The sequence below is a fragment of the Kogia breviceps genome, chromosome 7 (assembly GCF_026419965.1).
Source record: "Kogia breviceps isolate mKogBre1 chromosome 7, mKogBre1 haplotype 1, whole genome shotgun sequence".
NCBI classification, from domain to species: Eukaryota; Metazoa; Chordata; class Mammalia; order Artiodactyla; family Physeteridae; genus Kogia; species Kogia breviceps.
This window is the reverse complement of record NC_081316.1, coordinates 105,333,470-105,353,609: the sequence shown is the minus strand read 5'-3', so window position 1 is coordinate 105,353,609 and position 20,140 is coordinate 105,333,470. Positions and strand designations below refer to the sequence as shown.

The following is a 20,140-nucleotide window of genomic DNA, read 5'->3' as shown; positions in this document are numbered from 1 at the left end:
CCTGTTCCGCCAGGTGTATGCCACGGTCCTCTCCTGATCGGGAAATCGGTGTCTCTTCCGGTTGGAAAATTTGTTTGGTCGGGGGAAAAGCCAAAGGTATTGTTTATTAAAAAGCTCAAAATTTCCTCCTTTCTTCAATTCTCTCTTAGTCTCTTCTTCCACAAATATTGAACGTCTACTATTACACAGGCTAGAACAGGCACTGTTCTAGGTGCTGAGGAGCCAGCAGAGAACACCTTGGACAGAGCCCTTGCTTTCAGAGATCAGTGGCCCTCTTCTATGGAGTGGAGTAACCCTAGAAGGGCTTCTTTTTTTAAATTGAGGTATAATTGACATATAACACTTGTGTAGTTTAAAGTGAACAATGTGATGGTTTGATACATTTATGCATGCAATATGATTACTACTATAGCATTAGCTAATATCTTTATCAAGTCACATATTTATCATTTCTTTTTTGTGTTAAGAACAGTTGAGTCTCTTAACAGCTTTGAAGTTTATTATACAGTATTATAGACTGTAATCACTATGCTCTGCATTAGATCCCCAGAACTAATTTATCTACTGGTTGTCAGTTTGTACCCATGAACAGCATCTCCCCCATTTCCCCACCCACAGAGCCTGGTAAGCATTCTACTCTCTGCTTTTATAAGTTCAGATTTTTTAGATTCTATGTATAAGTGATATCATACAGTTTTTGTCTTTCTCCATCTGACTTGTCTCACTTAGCATAATGCCTTCAAGGTCCATCTATTTTGTTGCAAATGGCAGGATTTCTTTTTTTTCTTGTGGCTGAATAATATTCTATTGTATGTATGTATATACATATATACATATATGTGATTATATATATATCACCTTCTTTATCCATTCATCCACTGACAGACACTTAAGTTGTTTCTATATCTTGGCTGTTGTAAATAATGCTGCAGTGAACATGGGTGTTTCTTTGGGATACTGATTTCAATTCCTTTGGATATATATTCAGGAGTGGCATTGCTTGATCTTATAGTAGTTCAATGTTTAATTTTTTGAGGGCACAACATATTGTTTTCCATAGTGGTTGCACCTATTTCATCCCACCAACAATGCACAAGCATTCCCTTTTCTCCACGTCCTTGCCAACACTTGTTATTTCTTGTGGATTTTAAAAAATATTATTCATTTATTTATTTTTTAAACTTTTGGCTGCATTGGGTCTTCATTGCTGCGCGTGGACTTTCTCTAGTTAAGGGGAGCAGGAGCTACTCTTCATTGCGGTGTATGGGCTTCTCATTGTGGTGGCTTCTCTTGTTGCGGAGCACTGGCTCTAGGCGCGCAGGCCTCAGTAGTTGTGGCACGTGGGCTCAGTAGTTGTGGCTCGCGGGCTCTAGAGCGCAGGCTCAGTAGTTGTGGCGCAGGGGCTTAGTTGCTCTGCGGCATGTGGGATCTTCCCGGACCAGGGCTCGAACCTGTGTCCCCTGCATTGGTAGGCAGATTCTTAACCACTGTGCCACCAGGGAAGTCCCGTCTCTTGTGTTTTTGATAATAGCCATCTTAACAGGTATGAAGTGATATCTCATTGTGGTTTTGATTTGTGTTTCCCTGATGATTTGTGATGTTGAGCACCTTTCATATACTTGTTGGCCATTTGTATGTATTTGGAAAAAATGTCCATTCTGGTCCTTTGCTAGAATGGCTGCTCTGTTTACCCTGTTCCTTCATGCTTAGTGTGAAGAAAACAGGGAACCGTGACTGCAGGATGCACTCGGCTCTATGGTAGACCCAGCTACACTGAACACTTGGTAGATGCCTTCTCTGGCTGGACTGACCTGTTGTGGAGAGTGAGTCATCCCCAATTCAATTCCAGTATAACTGGAAGTCTTTCCCTTGAGGAGCTCACGTAGGGGCAGAAGGCTGGGCTTGCCTTCACTGAAGAATTGGAATTTGCAAGTCCCTAACCTGGGATGCGGGCATCCTGGACATGCCTCACACCCAGGTCTACGCCTTTTAATTTCAAAGGTTGGGACCAGGTTTCCAAGGGATCCTTTGCCTTTGAGCCATAGCTCAAATTCTCTTTAGGACTCTGGCCAGTAGATGGCCATGTCTGGGCCAAAAACCAGAAGTTAGGCGATGTCTACACATTTTGTAATTTGAAGTGCTTAGTGGTTTTCCTATTACATTGTGCCTTAGCACATTTAATCCTCATAGCAAGCTTATGAGATGAGTACTATTATCACCTTCATTTTACAGATGAGAAAACAGAGGTGGGAAGAGGTGACGATCTCCTGGGAGATGAAGGCCTCCAGGCAGGTGAGGGGCTGAACGAGGCTGTGGTTCTAGAGCTGGTGTTCTTAACCACCTACCTCACTACCCCTCTCCCAGGATAGTGTAAGCCTTGCTCACGGCCGGATCCATAGCTACACCCAAACCTAATCTACCTTCTCTCTCTCCCTCTCTACACATGCTCACACCTAGAGGAGTATCAGGACACAGGTGCTCTAGAAGTCATATGCACTGCAGTGGGACGCCGATTTGCCTTTACATGGCTGTTTGTCCTTTCCACTCGACATCGCCATTCCCCCTTTCCTACGTACGGAGGAGAATGTGGACAGCATTTTCAAACAGGCTGAAAGAAGAACAATAGCCTCCAGTCCGAAGCAGTTGCAGGCAGGTAGCATAATGGCTGTGAGCTTAGACTCTGGAGCCAATCTATCTGTGTCATAGGCCTGCTTGGCCGTGGACCAGCTGTGGGACCTCGGGCAACTCACCTCTTCAGGCCTCAATTTCTTCCTGGGTTAAATGGAGATAACAGTAGTACTCGTCTCATATAGTTCTTGTGGCAGTTAAGTTAGGTAATGCATATAACGTGCTCATCACAGCCGCGGGCAGACTAAGCAATGAATGAATAGTGGTGGTGATGATGCCGAGGAAGATAATGATAATGGACATAATGAAGATGATGTCTATGGAGGAGGAGGAGGAAGCAGAGGAGGAGGAGGGGAAGGGGCCAGGTCTCCTGTGAAGGACTTTATAAATGTCCTCGCCACCAACTCTGGGGAGACTATGCCCGTCTCTCTGGGCCAGAGGAGGCTGCCCGACAGCTACAGAGGAAGCGTCCCATAGCAGATGTACAAGGAGAGGAGCAATTTCAAATTGTTCCCCTCTGGGGGGTCAACCACATGTCCACATACGTGCGCATTCTCCCTGTGCTCTGGGAGCACCTTGACAGTGAGCCATGCAGAGTTGCAGTGCTGGCTTCCAACTCCTTCTATTCAACTCTGCAGATCTCTTTGCTTCAGTCTATGAAAACAGATGGTATAAGTAACTAGAAGGCCAAACAGCTTTGCTAAGACCCAAGAAGTTAACTGTTTCTGCCAAGCATTCGTAATACCTACCATTGTGTCCCAGTTAGGTGTCAGGTCCTCCACAAAACAGTCAAAGTGAAATCAGACCATGTCCGTCAGCTGCTCCAGAGGGATCCCCACTTCACTAAAAAAGAAGAAAAAAAGCCAACACCTTTTTGGCTTCTAAGGTCCTATGGCATCTGACCTCCCGTTCCCTCTTTGACCTCATCTCTTCCTACTCTTCCCCTGTCTCTCTCTGCTCCAGCCATACCGACCTTCTCTGTACTGCAGACATATGAGGCACACTCCCACCTCAGGGCCTTTGCACGGTCTGTTTCCTCTGCCTGGAGTGCTCTCCTCCATGTATCCCCATGGCTCAGTCCCTCACTCCTTTCAGTCATTGTTCAAAGATCTCCATCTCTGTCAGGACCACCCTGACCACTTTAATTTGAATTGCAAACCCTTCACCACCCCCTTACTCTGTTCTTTTTTCTTAAAAAACACTTACCTTCTACCATACTTGATAACTGTCTAATTTGTTATATTTGATTTGATCTCCCAATTAGAATGTAAAATCTATGAAGTCAGGGATTTTTATCTGTTTTTTTAAATAGATCTTTATTAGAGTATAATTGTTTCACAATACTGTGTTAGTTTCTGTTGTACACCAGAGTGAATCAGCCATATGCATGTATATGTCCCCATATCCCCTCCCTCTTGCGTCTCCCTCCCACCCTCCCTATCCCACCCCTCTAGGTGGTCACAAAGCACTGAGCTGATCTCCCTGTGCTATGCTGCTGCTTCCCACTAGCTAACTATTTTACATTCCGTATTGTATATATGTCGGTGCTTTGTTTAACGCGGTAGTCTCGTTGCTTGGACCAGCATCCAAGCAGGAGCTCAATAAACGTGTGTTGATGGATAGGTAAGTGCTTTATATGTATTCTCTTACTTAATACTTACAACAAACCTACAAAGTAGTAGTATTAGTATCCTCATATTATCCTTCAGTTAAGGAAATAGAGGTCCGGAGAGATTAAGAAACTTTTTCAAGGCCACACAGCCAAAAAATGGTGGAGCTGATTTGGGAACCCAGTATTACTTTAGAGCTGATGCTAGGGTCAGTTATACCATGCTGCTTCTTCCATCCATCTTCCCAGTCCGTCTCTTTCTCTTTCTCTCTCTCTCTCTCTCTGGCAAAATCTAGTTTGTACCGGGCACCATGATAGGCTTGTGGATCCAGAGAAGAAATGACACATAACTGAATGATCATTGCCTTCAAGGGGTACACAGTACAGCAGCACAGGCCTCCAGGGGCTACATTCAGATCTGAAGGAAAGGAAGTTGGTTCTAAGCATGACTAAGCTGGAAAATTTGGGATGATTTTCTTTGTGATCTGGCTTCAAGTATTATAATCTTGTCTGTGTACGACAATATCCACAAACTCTGCATACAAATCTCTACATAGGAAAGCAGAAGTCTCATCTGAATATTTTATTTGGTGCCTGACACGATATTGGTCCCCTGAAAGCTCTTGGTAGAAATTATAGGAGGTGGGGGATGCCTGAAGCAGGAGTTTGTCATTATGTTGCTGCTTTAATTAAAGATCACCCTGGCTGAAAGTCACAAGGGAGAAAAAGAATCTTCTATTTATGTGAAATCTGAAAATGTTAGTTTCTTAAAGTCTGGATCAGGGACGTGTCCATGTAAGAAAGTAACTGAACCTGGTTTCTTGGTATGAGAAGCAAGTTTTGTGAAATTCTTTCCTACTCATGAAATGCCCACACAATTTCATTTGTTATTATTATTCTTTGTAGGAATAATAGTGAACGCTTGCTGTGCATTAATACTGTGGCAAGCCTGTGCTAAGGGCTTTTACGTATATTATTTTATTTAATGATCACAAGACCTCCCCCCACATAGGCAGGTAACATTAGTTCCATCTTACATAAAAGGAAATACACTCGGAGAGATTAGTAATAGAACATATTCGATCTAGCCCAGTGCCTGGGATATAGTGGGTGCTCAAACAATGTTAGTCCTCTCCTTGGCTACCCTTCTTAATAGAACACTATGGTTGTAGAAGCCTTGAACTTTCCTAGACACACCTGGAGTCCATTAGTATTTGCTGCCTAAACCACCTCTTGGGTTAATGAGTTTTACAAGCTGACAGCCAGCTGTGCCAAGCGGTAGGTCTTCCTTTCATTTGTTTAAACTACCTATTTCAGGCTTCAAGTGGTGCCTCTGTAGATCCAGTGATTCAAGAGTTGATGAGCCCATTCATGCTCATCTTTGATAGCCTTTAATCTTGCAGCCATTTAATCAATGCACCTGTTAAGTGCCAGGCATCGTGCTACTCTCTGTGCATCCAAAGAAGAAATATTCCCTGACCTTAAGGAGCTCTGACTCAAGTGACTGATTACTGGACGCTGTAAGAGAGAGGAAATGGACTTCGGAACCAAGTGAGCGGAGGCCCTACACCGAGGGCACGGGTTGCACACTGCACAACTCTATGTGGTGCCATCCCCATCAAGTACAGTTGGACACAGGATTTGTGCAGTGCGTGACCTGTGCAACAGCATTCAGGGACCTTGTTGCTGCTGGGGGTCGGGGGTGGGGTGGGGTGGGACAGGGGTGGGGTCACAAGCAACTTACTAGTATTTTCTTTAAAATTCTATTTCCTTATCTGAAATACGATAATCCCACTCCCTTCCTCACAGAGTCACCTTGAGGATTAAACAAGATCATGCACACCGAGTGAAGATTACAGGGTCTGGCACACAGGGGCTGCTGAGTAAATAGTAGCCTCTATCATCTTGTCTTTTCAGGGTCAAGAGTGTGCTTTGCTGTGAAGTGAGCTCTAAATGCAGCTGATCTTATCTGGGAAGGCTCAGGCCAATGGTCCTACCTGAGAACACGCACGTGTTTTATTGAGACCTTGGCTCTAATCGATAGGAACAGTGTTCTCAACTGCTGCTGAAAGGTCAGAAACCTCATCTGAGAGTCAAAGGGTGACGTGGCTGCACAGAATCCTCCCCAGCTCTTTCTTGCAAAGCTTAGGCAAACTAACAATAAAATTATTGTTGTTGTTGTTTCTATTCAATAAATATTTGACATTGGTGGTTTGCTAAAATCTTTGAACAGCCTCTTTAGATCTGGGTGAGTCACAGAGATTTTCATAATTCTTCCTAAGGTGGAGGTCAGGAGACTTGCATCATCAGCCTCCCTTGCAGCTGAGGCCTGGGTCATGACTGAGGTTGGGTCAGCCAGACTGGTCCACAGAGAGTGAACGGCAAGCAGAGGTGACCGGCGGGGCGGGCGGCGGTGGTGATGATGAGGAGTTAGTTTTTGGGCCAGCACAATGGTTGACTGTTTGGGTCTCTGAGGGTGGTAGTGGCAGAGCTTCTAGTATTTAGTCCTGAGCTGATGGAGGCATCAACAGACCACCCACAGTGAGCTTAAACCTTGAACCTGACTGCATGGCCTTAGATGCTGGGTCCACATTGTTGGGAGCTAGGGATATCTTTTAATAAATTTCTTTCTTTTTTTTTTTTTTTGCGAGAACTAGCCAGAGTTGAGTTCTTGACACCTGAGAAGTCTGACCGATATTGTAGGAATGGAAACGGTAATGTTTATGTTAGGATAACTACAAGCCCTTTCTCATCCATCACCTTTGGCAGGAGCTCCCAGGAAGCACTCCTACCAGCACTGCTCACCCTTCTCTCCTCTCCACGCCCCGGCCTCACCACCCCTCGCTGGCTTAGTCTCTGGACCCCTTCCTGTGCCTTTCATCCTCCTTTATGTCAATCACAGACGCCCTCTCACCCCCTGGCCCTGCGCTCTATTAGGCTCTGCACGTCTCCTTTTCTGACTGAATTTTTTGTTCCCTCCCAGCCCTTGCTCTTGCCCTCTGGAACTCATGGCCAACCATTGGCAAACCCCCTCTTTTCTCAGTCTCTTCTCTCAGCAGTCCCTGGTTTGCCTTTGCTGCTTTCACGCTCTTCTCAGTCGCCTCTGGAAGCACCCCCAGCTTTGGAACTCGTGTCATCAGGAGTTGCTGTAGGTGCCTAACGACTCTGGGAGACTTGCTCTCGTTGCTTCAGGATTTCAGCTCCTGGCTCACTGTCACTCTCTCCAATTCTACCTTCTCTAACTTCTTGGTGGTTGCAATATCCATGATCTTTCTAGTACTTTGGCCTCTTTGTTCTTTGACTTATTCCAATGTTCTCCATCCTGCCCCCCGCCACCCTGCCCCATGGCCATACCCTAAACTTTGTCATTGCCAGTCACTGCTACCCTTCCAAGATACACATGTTAAGGACCTCCACTCGTTATTCTTCTAGCTCCCAGGCTCCAGTATCCCGACTCTAACAATCCTTCCCCTTATTGGAACCCACAATCCCTTTATGCAAATGCCCTTCTCAGGTCCTCCCTATTATCCGTATCCAGCTTAAATTCCCCAGTCCATCATGATTGTTCCTCCTTTGCTCCCATGGTCTTCGCATTCCAGGAGCAAAACCCCACCTCAGATGAACTGAAACTCTCTGTGGACTTGGAGCTTACACGTGGGCAGCTGAACACGGCTGGAGAAAAGTGCGTGCTCATCGTACGGGCCTTACTGCACATTCATGAGCGTGTGCCCTGAGCTCTGCCCGACAGCCCTATTGTGTTTCCCCACCTCTCACTCTCCCCCACGCCTGTCCCCTCCCTTTCCTCCTCCTCAGAGCTGCAGCACCTCCTCCCCTCTCTTCGCTCTCAGCAGATGACTTTACCTCCCAAGTCGCCACCGCATCTACCCACCTGGGCACCTTGCTCATGTCTACCTGTCTCTCTCCGCATCTACCCACCTGGGCACCTTGCTCATGTCTACCTGTCTCTCTCCTGTGACCGTGGGTGCGCCGCCCATGCTCCTGGGCAAGTGTGTGCTCTGTCCAGCCCCCACCAGATTCTCAAGGACACCACTGCGCAGTTCTTCCTGCTCTCCCCATCTCATCACTTTCCTCCAATCTGCTGAATCATTTATCTTAGCATAAAACATACTGTTATCTCCCTTATCTTTAGAAAGGCTCTCTCTTGACTCCAGGTCTCCCTTTAGCAAACTCCTCCGAAGAGATGTCTGTGCCTGTGCCTCCAATTTCTCCTCTCATTCTCTCTCCAACCCATTCCAATTAAACGTCACTCCCCCCTCTGAAACTGCCATTGTCAAGGTCACAGATGAGCTCTGAGTTGCTAAATCCAATGGTCAATTCTTCATCGTCATCCAACTTGACTCCTTGCTGTCAAATGTCAGCAGTTTGACGCTTGAGCCTTTCAAAACATTGTCTTCATTTGTCTTTCAGAACATCTTTCCTGTGTTCCTCTTTACTCACCAACTACTTTTTAACTCCCTGTCTTCTTAATGATGGAGCGTCCCAGAGCTCAGTCCTTGGACCTCTTATCTATCTGCCCTAAGTGACCTCAGCTGACCCCATAGCTGTTACGTTCACAGCAGATAAGACTCTTGGATGTGTGTGTGCAGTTCAGTTATCCCCCCTGAGCTCCATACTCAGCTGCTATTGACATCTCCACTTGCATGTCTAGAAATGAACCACTGACTCTTCACGCCAAACCTGCCATGACCAAGTGCCGCCAACTAAGTGGCTTAAACAACAGAAATTTATTGTCTCATGGTTCTGGAGGTGAGAAGTCCGAATCAAGGTGTTGGCAGGGCCCTGCTGCCTCTGAAGGCACCAGGAGAGAATCTCTTTTAGGCCTCTCTCCTAGCTTCTGAATTCCTTGACTTGTGGCAGCATAACTCCAATTTTCACATTACGTTTTCCCTGCTGTGTGAAACTGTGTACAAATTTCCTGTTATTATAAGGACACGAGTCATATTGGATTAGGGCCCACCCTGATGACCTCACCTTACCTTGACTACATCTGCAAAGACCGTCTTTCCAAATAAGGTCACATTCTCGATTTTGGGGGGTTAAGACTTCAACATATCTTTTTTTTGATTTTTTGTTTTGCTGTACGCGGGCCTCTCACTGTTGTGGCCCCTCCCGTTGCGGAGCACAGGCTCCAGACGCGCAGGCTCAGCGGCCATGGCTCACGGGCCCAGCCGCTCCACGGCATGTGGGATCTTCCCGGACCGGGGCACGAACCCGTGTCCCCTGCATCGGCAGGCGGACTCTCAACCACCGCGCCACCAGGGAAGCCCCGACGTATCATTTTTGAGGGACACAGTTCAATCCATAACACCTGCTCCTCCTACTATATCTCATTCTGGTAAACGGCAACTCCATTCTTTCTGCTGCTCGGGTCAAAAGCCTGGGTGTCATCAGTGACTCCTCGCCTTCTTACACACTGACATCCAATCCATCAGCATATCTGGTTGGTTCTACCTTCAAAATATATCCAGAATCCAAATACACCTCATTACCTCCATTGCTAGCTCCCTGGTCCGAGCCACTATCTTCTGTCATCTGGATTAGTGGCCAGAGCCTACTAACTCGTCTCTTTGCTTCTGATCCTGCCCTCCCGTAGTAGTCAGAGTGACTCTTTGAAAACGTTAAGACTTTGTCACTGCTTTGCCCAAAACCCCTCCCCACCACGGCAAGTAGAGTGAAAGCCAATGACCTGCAAGGCCGTACAAGGCCCACCACCTGCTTTACCCCTCTGGACTCACCCCTTGCTACTCCCTCCTGCCTCCCTCTGCGGCATCCACTCTGGCCTCCTTGCTGGTTCTGCCTCAGGATCTTTGCACTTGCTGTTCCACTGCTCAGAACACTGTTTCTCTGCATGACTGCTCTGCTTGCTCCCCTCATTCCCTTAGAACCTTGTCCAAATATCACCTTCTCTGTGTGGTCAGCCCTGAGCAGCCCTCCCACCCTCACTCCGTATACTCCCCTCTCCACTCTATTTTCTCTCTGGCATTAAGCTTCATCTGATAAACTATGTATTTTACTTGTTTCTTGTCAGTCTGTCTCCCTCACTTGAATGCATGCTCCTCGGAGACAGGAATATTATCTGTTTCAGTCACTGCTTTTTCTCTACGCCTAGGACAGGGCTGGCACATAGTAGGTGATTAGGAAATACTTGTACCAGTAATTCATTAAACTGAATTAATAGTCATTGTTATAATGGTGAAAGGACAGTGATTTGTAGCTTTCAAAGGATGGTCACCATTTAATTGATCCTCCAGGAGCCTGATGAGGTCAGTCTTATTATACTCCTGTTGCAGATGAGGAAACTGAAGCTAAATGTGATTATGTGACAGGTTCCAGGCCACGCTGCTAATAACAAAGCAAGAACTTGACTTTGGAATCAGACCATCCAGGTTCAAATGCTCACTCTGCCTCCTTCTGTATGTGTGTCCTTAAGCATTTTCCATAATCTCTTAAAGCCTCAATTTCTTTTTCCATATAATGGGGATAATAATAGTTCTCATTTCATAGGGGTGTTGATAAAATAAAAATGAGATAATCTTTGTGAAATGACTGGTAAGCAGGAAGCACTTGCTAAATGATACTTTTTATTGTTATTATTCTCCCTATTTATGATTGTGATTGTACCTCACTGATGAAGCAAGAGATAAAATTGTAGAGGAGGGATTCTCTTTTGGAAACTCTACTTCCTTTTGGCATTAGCTCAGGATCCAGCTCTAGCATTGTTCCATGAAATTTAGTATTTTAAAAAATAACAGGCCCAATCTAGCCCCATCTCAACAAGCGCATGTTAGTGTGTATGTGGGTGAGTGTGTGTTGCTTGTGCCTGTGTGTCTTTATTTTCCATTTACTTAGAAAATTGATAGATTTCCAATTTAGAGTAAGGGGGGACCGGGAGCGAGAAGGGAAATGGAGCTGCCCATCAAAATTAGCAGGGACGTGAGTAAAGGTCATTTGATCACAGCTTGGCTGCCTCTGAATTAACCTGCATAAGAGAGACTTGTTGAGTTTGCAGCTCTTTAAGGGGCATATTAACACCAGGAGTGAGGAAAGGAGATGCCCGGAGAGAAGGTCAATTTGTGGCTGCTCAGATCACCAGGGGTCCTGGAGAAACTTGTCTGGAGAAGCCAGCCCTGGGCCATTAGGGTGAGGAGCAAGGGAGGAAAGTCTGGTCCAGGGAGGAGACCTGGGTGCCTCTCCGAGGGCTGCCTCTGAAGTCTGGCTGGCCCTGTGAGATCCCTGCCATTGAAGCTGGGAGGGGAGTCCCCAGTGCTGGAGCTACAGCGGAAAGAGAATTAAGGAGACGTGAGCACAGCATCCAGTATGGCAATTGCAGCTTCATTAATCGTCTGTGGGGAAAAGAATAGGAGGCATTTATATGATAAAGATGCTGGGAAATTAGAGGGAGAAGCAGTGCTGTTTACTGTTTTTATTTTATTTTTATTATCATTAAATTGCTTCAAGTCAGCTGTAATTTTCCAAGGCTGTCACCATTACAAATCTTTGAGGATTACACAAGACACACACAGTCAGAAAGGTATAGAATTTAAACTTTCAAAGGTCTCAGAGCCTCAGCTCCTTTTCATTACCTCCCTGGCAGCTGGCTCTGTTGGGCTGACTTAGGTGATCCCCTAGACCCTCACCCTCAAACCCAAGGCTGGTCCCAGCCCCCGAGCTTTGTGATTTTACTACCATCTTGGGGGTATAGTGGACCATGTGGTGGCTGTACCCCGGAGGGAAGAGGCATGACCTGGGGCCAAGGACCCAACTGCATATTCCTGATTTTCTCCAGAATGGCTCCCTGCCTGTGGGAGAGTCACTTACCCTCCCTGTCTCTCAGTCTCCTCATCTGTAACATGGGATGTTGATATGTAACTTATAAGATTGTGGTTTGACTTATATAGGGCTATGGTTCCTGTGTTCTGACAGTCCTGCAGCCCAATTCAATTCTGACACTACCCAGAGTTAGCATCAGATCCCAGAGTTAAAGACCAAGGTCCCCAACAAGACTGCTCTTAACTCAGATGCCAGCCACGAATGGGGCCCTATCTTACCTGCACTTCTGTCTGACTTGGCTACAAATTCAGGGGTTCCCATAACCTCCCTTTAGGTTGGTTCATTTGCTAACTACCTGAAAGTACTATACTTACAATTATAGTTTTATTGTAAAGGATACAACTCAGGAACTTCCAAATGGTCTCAGGGTGGGGGGTGGCCAGAGCTTCCATGGAATCAGGTCTAGTCACCTCCCAACACATAATATGTTCACCAACCAGGAAGGTCCACTGAGCTTCAGTGTCCAGAGTTTTTATATGAGTTTTATTATATAGGCACATTTGATTACATCAATAGCTACATGATGGACCTCAATCTCCAGTCCCTCTCTCCTCCCCAGAGGTTAGGGGGTGGGACTGGTCATTCTGGCATGGCCATCCCCTCCCTTCGAACTATCTAAGGGCTCACAATTAGCATAAACTCAGGAATGATCAAAAGAGGCTCATTATGAATGAGACACTCCTATCAGGAAATTCTAAGAATTTTTGAAGCTCTGTACCAGGAATTAGGGACAGAGACCAGATTATAAATTGCCAATTTAGAGTTTTCTTTAGAATCACCCCAGGGCATATTACAGGTTCAGTTTCCAGGGTCCTGGCTCTCAAGATGATTGATATATCAGGTCTTGGCTGAGACCTACAAATGTGCGTGCCTACCATACTCCCAAGTGCTGTCGATGCTGGTGGGGTCTACGGTTCATACTTGGAGGAATGCTGATGTAATATCATGTACAGTAACGTGCCTGAAATTGCTCTGAACACCGTGACATTCATCAAAAACATTAGGCCCTATCGTGAGGATCGTCTCCTCCTTTGAACAGATCTGATCATTGGATATGTGTTAAGTGTAAGTGTAATTAAATATCAGAGTTGAAGGAAGCCTAGAAGCCTTAGGAGTCTAGTTCTCTGGAGCTCCTAGAAGGGTTTTTAGGGGTTGGGAAAAGTTGGAAGATGAAGTCAGAATTGTGGGGTGTGCAAAGCCCTAATGGAGATTAGAGTCAGGCCACTTGCAGTGTTTTCCTAGTGATTCCTGCAATCATCCCCCTTCCCTTTACCTGCTATTTCCTTGTTCATCCCAACGATGGGTGAGCCCCACTTACTGCCTCACACCCACACTCCTAGGATGACTGTGAAGGATGTAGCCTGGGTCCTCTGCAAATCTGGGATCTCAGCAGGGACCCCAAAACTCTTGGCGAGCTTCTAATTCAGTTTCTCCAGCTGTGGTCTTGGGATATCTCCCAAAGAACCACCTGGAGAGTGATCCTGAATTGGTATCTTTGTGGGGGAGGGAGTGGGCCAAGGAGTTGACTTTCTGAATAAGTTCCCAAGGACCCTAACCCCTTCTCCCTGAGCAGATGACCTTGCCTCCAAGTTGCTGGAAGTCTGATGCAGGGTAACAAGGGTCAGCTTCCTGTCTGGCAGGTAATAGGTACTCAATGGATGTTTATGGAATGAATGAGAGTATGACAAAGAAATTCAGTTTTCCATCTCTCCACCTTAAAGTTCTTCCTTTGTCTTTCTACTCCCAGCCCATGTCCTGACTGAGGCCCCATAAGGCTTCTGGCCTCATGCAGGGTCTTTCTTTATTGGTTATTCTCTTTCCTATACCTTCAGCATCTTTCTTTCCACCATCTCTTTCTGCATAATGAGGTCTCCCCAGCCCTCCTTGCAAGGGACCTCCTGTTCTTTCTCCTTGTCTCTGATCAACATTTGCTACTTCCCCACTGAGATTAATGGCATCACCCTTCTCTCAGCTCCCTTCCACCCCAGCCATCTTTGATTCCTCTCTCTCCCTCACTCCACATCCAATCTGTGGCTCAGTCCTCTTTACTTTACCTCTGATCTTTTTTTTTTTTTTTTTTTTTGCGGTACGCGGGCCTCTCACTGTTGTGGCCTCTCCCGTGGCGGAGCACAGGCTCTGGACGCGCAGGCTCAGCGGCCATGGCTCACGGGCCCAGCCGCTCTGCGGCATGTGGGATCTTCCCGGACCGGGGCACGAACCCGTGTCCCCTACATCTGCAGGCGGATTCTCAACCTCTGCGCCACCAGGGAAGCCCTTTACCTCTGATCTTTGTCTTACGTGCCTTTATTTTCGCTCCCCATGTTATTCCTTCTGTCAGGGGTTTATTTGCTCAAGTTGGGTCTCTTGCAGTAGCTTCTAGTCTCTGATATCTGCCTTCCAAATTACACTGAACCCTTGGCCAAATTCATCACTTTAAGTCTTAGGTATTTTCGTACCATGACTCTATTCAAAATGTTTCTCTGAGTCCCCACTGCTAGCAGAATAAGGTCCTCAGTCTTTAGCCTCCACAATTTGATCCTACCTATTTTTCTAGATTTATCTTCACTACTCTCCTAAACCTCCAGTCTTCCAAAAATTCTAAATTTCTACCTTCTTGGACTTAAATACTTGCTGTATTCTCTTGCCTCCTGATCCGTACCCTTGCTCTTTTCCCAGCAACATTGCCCTTGCCATCTGTTCAACTCCTTCAACTATAGTGACACCTGTTCTAGGAATCCTTCCATCATCCCCAGACATAAGGGCATTCCTGGAACCTCTATAGCCCTCCACTGGTCTCTGCTCTGCTCTGCTTTGTGGTTATGTGTATATGTGTCTTCTGAGATTATCAACTCCTTGAAGGCATGTAACAATATCAATAACAGCACACTGAATGATGGAGATGACTATAATTGATTGAGTACTTATTATGAGTAATAGGTCCTTCCCATGCAATAAGTTATCACCATACTCCAATTTCATTGTTATCTCCACTTTAGAGATATGGAAACTGAGGCTTAGAGAGGTAAAAGCCAAAAAGCTGACAAGTGGTAGGGATGAGATTCAAACCCAGACTGACTCCAAACCCACTCTCTTTCTGCTCCCAACACAGCTCCCAAAGCAAAGAAGAAAACCCACATTCATTGAGCAACTACTATGTGCCAGTCAGTGCTGGCAGGGGTCCAAAACTGGGCAAGATAATCCCATGAAATAATATACATGAAAGTGACTAGCACAGTGTTTGGCACATAGTAGGTGCTCAATATAATATAAATGCGAACTGAGAAATGGATAGACTTTGTGTCTGTCTACTCCACGCCCGAACTTGCTTCCAGAGTAGCGGCTGTGTCCTACTGTGGGGAGCTGTGGAAAGAACCCTGGGGCTGAGATCTCATTTGGGCTCAGCCAAATGCATTTCCGATGACCTTGAGCAAGCCTCACAGCCTCTCCAACCTCATTTCCTCACAGTGAAATGAAAAAGCCAGATGACCTTTTTTCTAAGGTCTTTCCAGTTCTAAGAAGTGAAGTGATATAGGGGTCAATGAGTTGTAAACAGCAGAGCAAATACAAATGGAAGTGATTATTTTAATACTTTAGATCCTTCCTGCAGCAAGGGCATTTCTCTGGTTTCAGGAAGATAGGATAATTCCCTTCTCCAAAGCCAAGTTTCTGAGGCTAAAGTCCCCAGCTCTCCTGGGCTGGCCGGGACAGAGGACAAATGGCCACCCCTCCCTGGTGCATGCAAGGGAGAGGAGGTACCACTTGGGTCCCCTTCTGTCTTATGGGGCACTGACTTCTGTGGGATCTGGCCATGCCTTGCAGAGAGTTAAATTAACGTCTGCAGGGAAAGTTGGCAGAAATAACAGTTCCTTTGACTAAGGCAGGGAGGTGGCAATGAGCTTTGCTTTAAGCAAAATGTACAAAGAAGGAATAGGAAATCATCAACTTGGCCTCCTTTGCTGGGCCCACTAGCCTTCCTCTGTGCTGGCTGCCAACCCCTCCAGTTTCCCCCAGGAAATGAATCCCCCCCCACCAGTCATATATATATATATGTGGGACCCTGGTTTTTGTTTTTGAAGGTAAGAGGATCAGTACTGCTGTGGGTTTGTGAATGTGAACTTGGACAGGAGCCCAAGATGACTGGGAAGAGGCAATGATGACAGAGCTGATGGAGCTGGATGCCGTCAGGAGCAAAACCCATGACACCGACAGGGCTTACCCTCAACAGGGCTGCCGCAAGTGGGCGCTTTTCTAGGTGCTTTCCCTGCATTTTCTCATTGAATCTGAACCCTCTGGTTCAGGTCACTGGGCTTCTGAATAATGGAGCCAAGATTCCTATGCAGGTCTGTCTGTCTTGGGTGACAACATGATTACTCATTGTAATCCACCTCCTCCTGGGCAAATGGAATGCAAGGAGATGGAAACTATTGAGAAAAGAAGAGGAAAGTGGAACCAGGAGCAGCGGGTTTAAGAGGGGAGAGAACTGAGCCTGACAGTCCTCAAACTTGCCAGGGTTGGCTGCTGGAAGCTTCTAGTGCTAACATTAGTTGAGCCCCACTAAGTGAGAGGCTAAGGGACATTGCACGTACCTGCTCACTGAATCATCGCAGTAACTGCACTGCTGTTATTTCTCATAGGAGGAGATGAAGACTGGAGAGGACAAACGTTTTGCTCAAGTTCCGCCACCAGTGAGAACTGCTAGAATTTGAACCCAGTTCTGTCTTACACCTGGAGTCCATGCTGGTTCCACCCTGTGGCACTGCCTCCCACTTTATGGAGCATCTCAGGATGCTGGTAAGTCCAGCTTTGGCAGGAAGCACACTTCTCACCCCCGAGGGCGGGAGAAGTGAGGAGTGGGCGAGGGAACGAGGGACAGAGCTCTTGTTGAGTCCTTCCAAGCCCTGCCACTTGGCTAGGCACTCCACCTGTGTTTCATCTCATTTCGTTCTCCTAACACCGGGTGGGAAAGGCATAATTGCCCACATTTTGCAGATGAGTGTACTGAGGCTCAGAAAAGGCAATTGATTTGCCGAAGGTCACAGAGCTGGTAAGTGGTGGACCAAGGATTCCCATCCAGATGGGCCCAACTTCAAAACCCAGGCAAATTAAAAATATCATTTTGTACTTAATCAAGTAGCATCTCATGCTAGATTCTATTCAAGGCAAGCTGTAGCAGAGGCCAGCATTTAACAATAATTTTGTAGTTGAAAAATTTATAATTAAGGCAATCATCAATTAACTTATTCTTCTGGGAATAGAGAAAGTTTTGCCGTTATTGAATTTTCCCTGCAGAAGAATCTGGAGCCTCATTGAAGAACCATGGAGTGTGTTCAGTAAAGCAGGAGTCAGAGAGAGCAGCTTAGGGAAGCTGACCTCAGCCACGTGCCCAGAAAGGGGACGAATTCAAGAGCTTTCTGGGCACGGAGAGCAGGCCGGAAGCACGGCCAGGTTCACTGCTGCCTGGGAGAGTACTTTTGGCTTTAGTCTAGGCTATATGTAGTGTCTGCCAGAGAGGATCATATGTTCTCAAAAAAATAGGGACTGGGAACAAACTAATTTGATCATTTGTCTTCTCTGCTCAATAACCTTCAATGTCTCCCCATTGTATCCCCAATAAATCCCGTAAGCCTTACCGTGAGATTCACAGCTTAGCACAATCTGGTCCCATTTTACATTCCCAATACTATGCCACACTCATGACCCCACATACACTTCATGCTCAGGTTAAACTGGTTCACTTTTTATTCCCTGAACCCAATTTTGAGTCTTTCTCCTTTCCTCCCCTTTCCTTCCAAATCTACTTAGTAAAATTCCTGCTCTCAATTCTTCAAGTTCCTTTCCTAGGTGACTCCTCCACGAAGTCTCCTCTGATTGCCCACCTAGAAGCAAACGCTCCCTCTCTTTACTTACACGTGGCACTGATCACACAGTGCCTTGAACTGACATTATTCATGTACATGCCTCCTCTTTCCTACTAGGCACAAGCTCCTTGTGGGCAGAGGTGATTCCTCACACCAGTAACTAATGAGCTGAAAGATTAATGTCTTATCTATGACGTCATTATAGTTAAATAATGGTCAGCGTTTACGTTCAATAATTTGAAAGGACTTAGCTTGAACTTGCTTAAAAGTGTGTTAGAGACCTGAAACATTTTGAGAATTAGGTTTTTTGGGGGAGTTCATAAATGATTAATATTCACTCATTCATTCAATATCCTCAGTATGGAATAACAGTTTTTTCTGAAAACCTTGTTTGAGAGAGCTTGAGGGTACAAGTCTCCCCCCGACACCGAGACTGGATCTACCAGGAAGCACAATGCCACAGGTCCTTAGTGCTATTAGGACTGCCAGGCTGTGTGTCTGCACGTGCACACGTGCCCCATTTGCTGTATCCTCTCATTTGCTAGTCACTGTACTAGGGTCTTGAGTCTCATGATTCCCTCCACGGCTGCAGAGTGTGGCTTTCCAAGCAAGCTCCAAGTCTTGCCAGGCATCCATCCATCTCCTCCATAGTTAGGTCAAGCCAAGGGAGAGAAATTAAAGGATGCTGCTATTAAAAATACTTGGTGGGCTTCCCTGGTGGTGCATTGGTTGAGAATCTGCCTGCTAATGCAGGGGACATGGGTTCGAGCCCTGGTCTGGGAGGATCCCACATGCCGCGGAGCGACTGGGCCCGTGAGCCACAACTGCTGAGCCTGCGCGTCTGGAGCCTGTGCTCCACAACAAGAGAGGCTGCGACAGTGAGAGGCCCGCGCACTGCGATGAAGAGTGGCCCCCGCTTGCCACAACTAGAGAAAGCCCTCGCACAGAAACGGAGACCCAACACAGCAAAAATAAATAAATAAATAAACTCCTACCTCCAACATCTTCCAAAAAAAACCTTGGTAACCAGCCAAGTAATTTCGCCAGCATTCAGCTCCGCATTGTACTCTGTTTATGACTGGGAGGGAGAGACATTCCCAACCAAGAAATACCGCTGGCCAGTTTGCACAGCAGCGCTGGCCCTCGTCTCTAGTTCACTTTGTTAAGTTTGCAAAATTAAGTCAGCAAGCCCCCATCTTGGATCAGTCATAGCCAGTAGAAAGACGATTGGATCAGTCATGGCAAGTAGAAAGACGATTGGATCAGTCATAGCCAGTAGAAAGACGACCACCCTGACTCTGGCTAAAAGCCAAGTGCGGCTCCGCTACATCCATCTCCCCACAAATCTGGACTTACCTGGATGAGAAAAAACATCATTGTTCTCTTTGGCTCTCTCCTTTTTTGGAAAGTTGGAGAATTATCTCATTTTGAGTGGAAACCAAGATGACTTACTCTGCTTGCTGCATCCAGAGGCAGTTTACTCAGTGGTCCAGAATTCAGGGCTCTGGGGTCAGTGGGAACTCAGCTCACCCTTGAGCTGTGGGTTTTGTTTTGTGGGTGTGGTCAGGTTTCTTGACCTTTCTGTGCTTTGCTTCCTCATCTGCAAAGCAGGACTACTCACTGGACTTCACAGTTGTCGAGAGAAATAGATGAGCTGAACATAGCGATGGACAAAGGAAGCACTCCGTGGGTGTCATCTATTATTAGAATCACAACTGCCCGTGGTGGTATGACAGGTTCAGCTGACCTGCTGTAACCACGCCGCTCCAAGGATGGTACACTCCTTCTTTTGCTTTTTCTCCCCTGATCGATTCCTTAATCAAAATTCAAACTAACCGTGAAGTTTATAGCATTTCCTGTCGAACGTGACCCTTGCCTGGGGGTATGGGATGCTTCCTGTGTTATTCCTGTCTGTGCAATAGACATTCCCACCCTGTTCCCTTCCAGAGAGGAGCTGTGCTGGGCGGTGGGAGGTGTAGGAATGAAAAGGTAGTGAAGACACTATTCTTGCCTTCGGGAGCTTGTCGTCTGGTTGGACTGAAAGAAAGGTGCCCGATTCCTATAAAACACTACCAAGCGTGAAAACTGTTGAAAATGAGATGCAAGACCAATGACCAGGCTGTTGGCGCTAACCCGTGTCACTATCCTGCCTTATTTTAATTACAGTTTCCCTTCTCTGCTATCATTAAATTCA

The 20,140-nt window shown here is 46.4% G+C and overlaps 1 long non-coding RNA gene across 1 annotated transcript in view; it reads left to right on the top strand.

Moving 5' to 3' along the window:
• Nucleotides 1-16,879, top strand: part of LOC136794520 (uncharacterized) — a 169,148-nt gene extending 152,269 nt beyond the window's left edge. Inside the window, exon 4 of the long non-coding RNA XR_010841454.1 lies at nt 16,723-16,879. This is a non-coding gene — a long non-coding RNA (uncharacterized lncRNA). The remainder of the gene's footprint in view (nt 1-16,722) is intronic.
• Nucleotides 16,880-20,140: the final 3,261 nt, after the last annotated feature.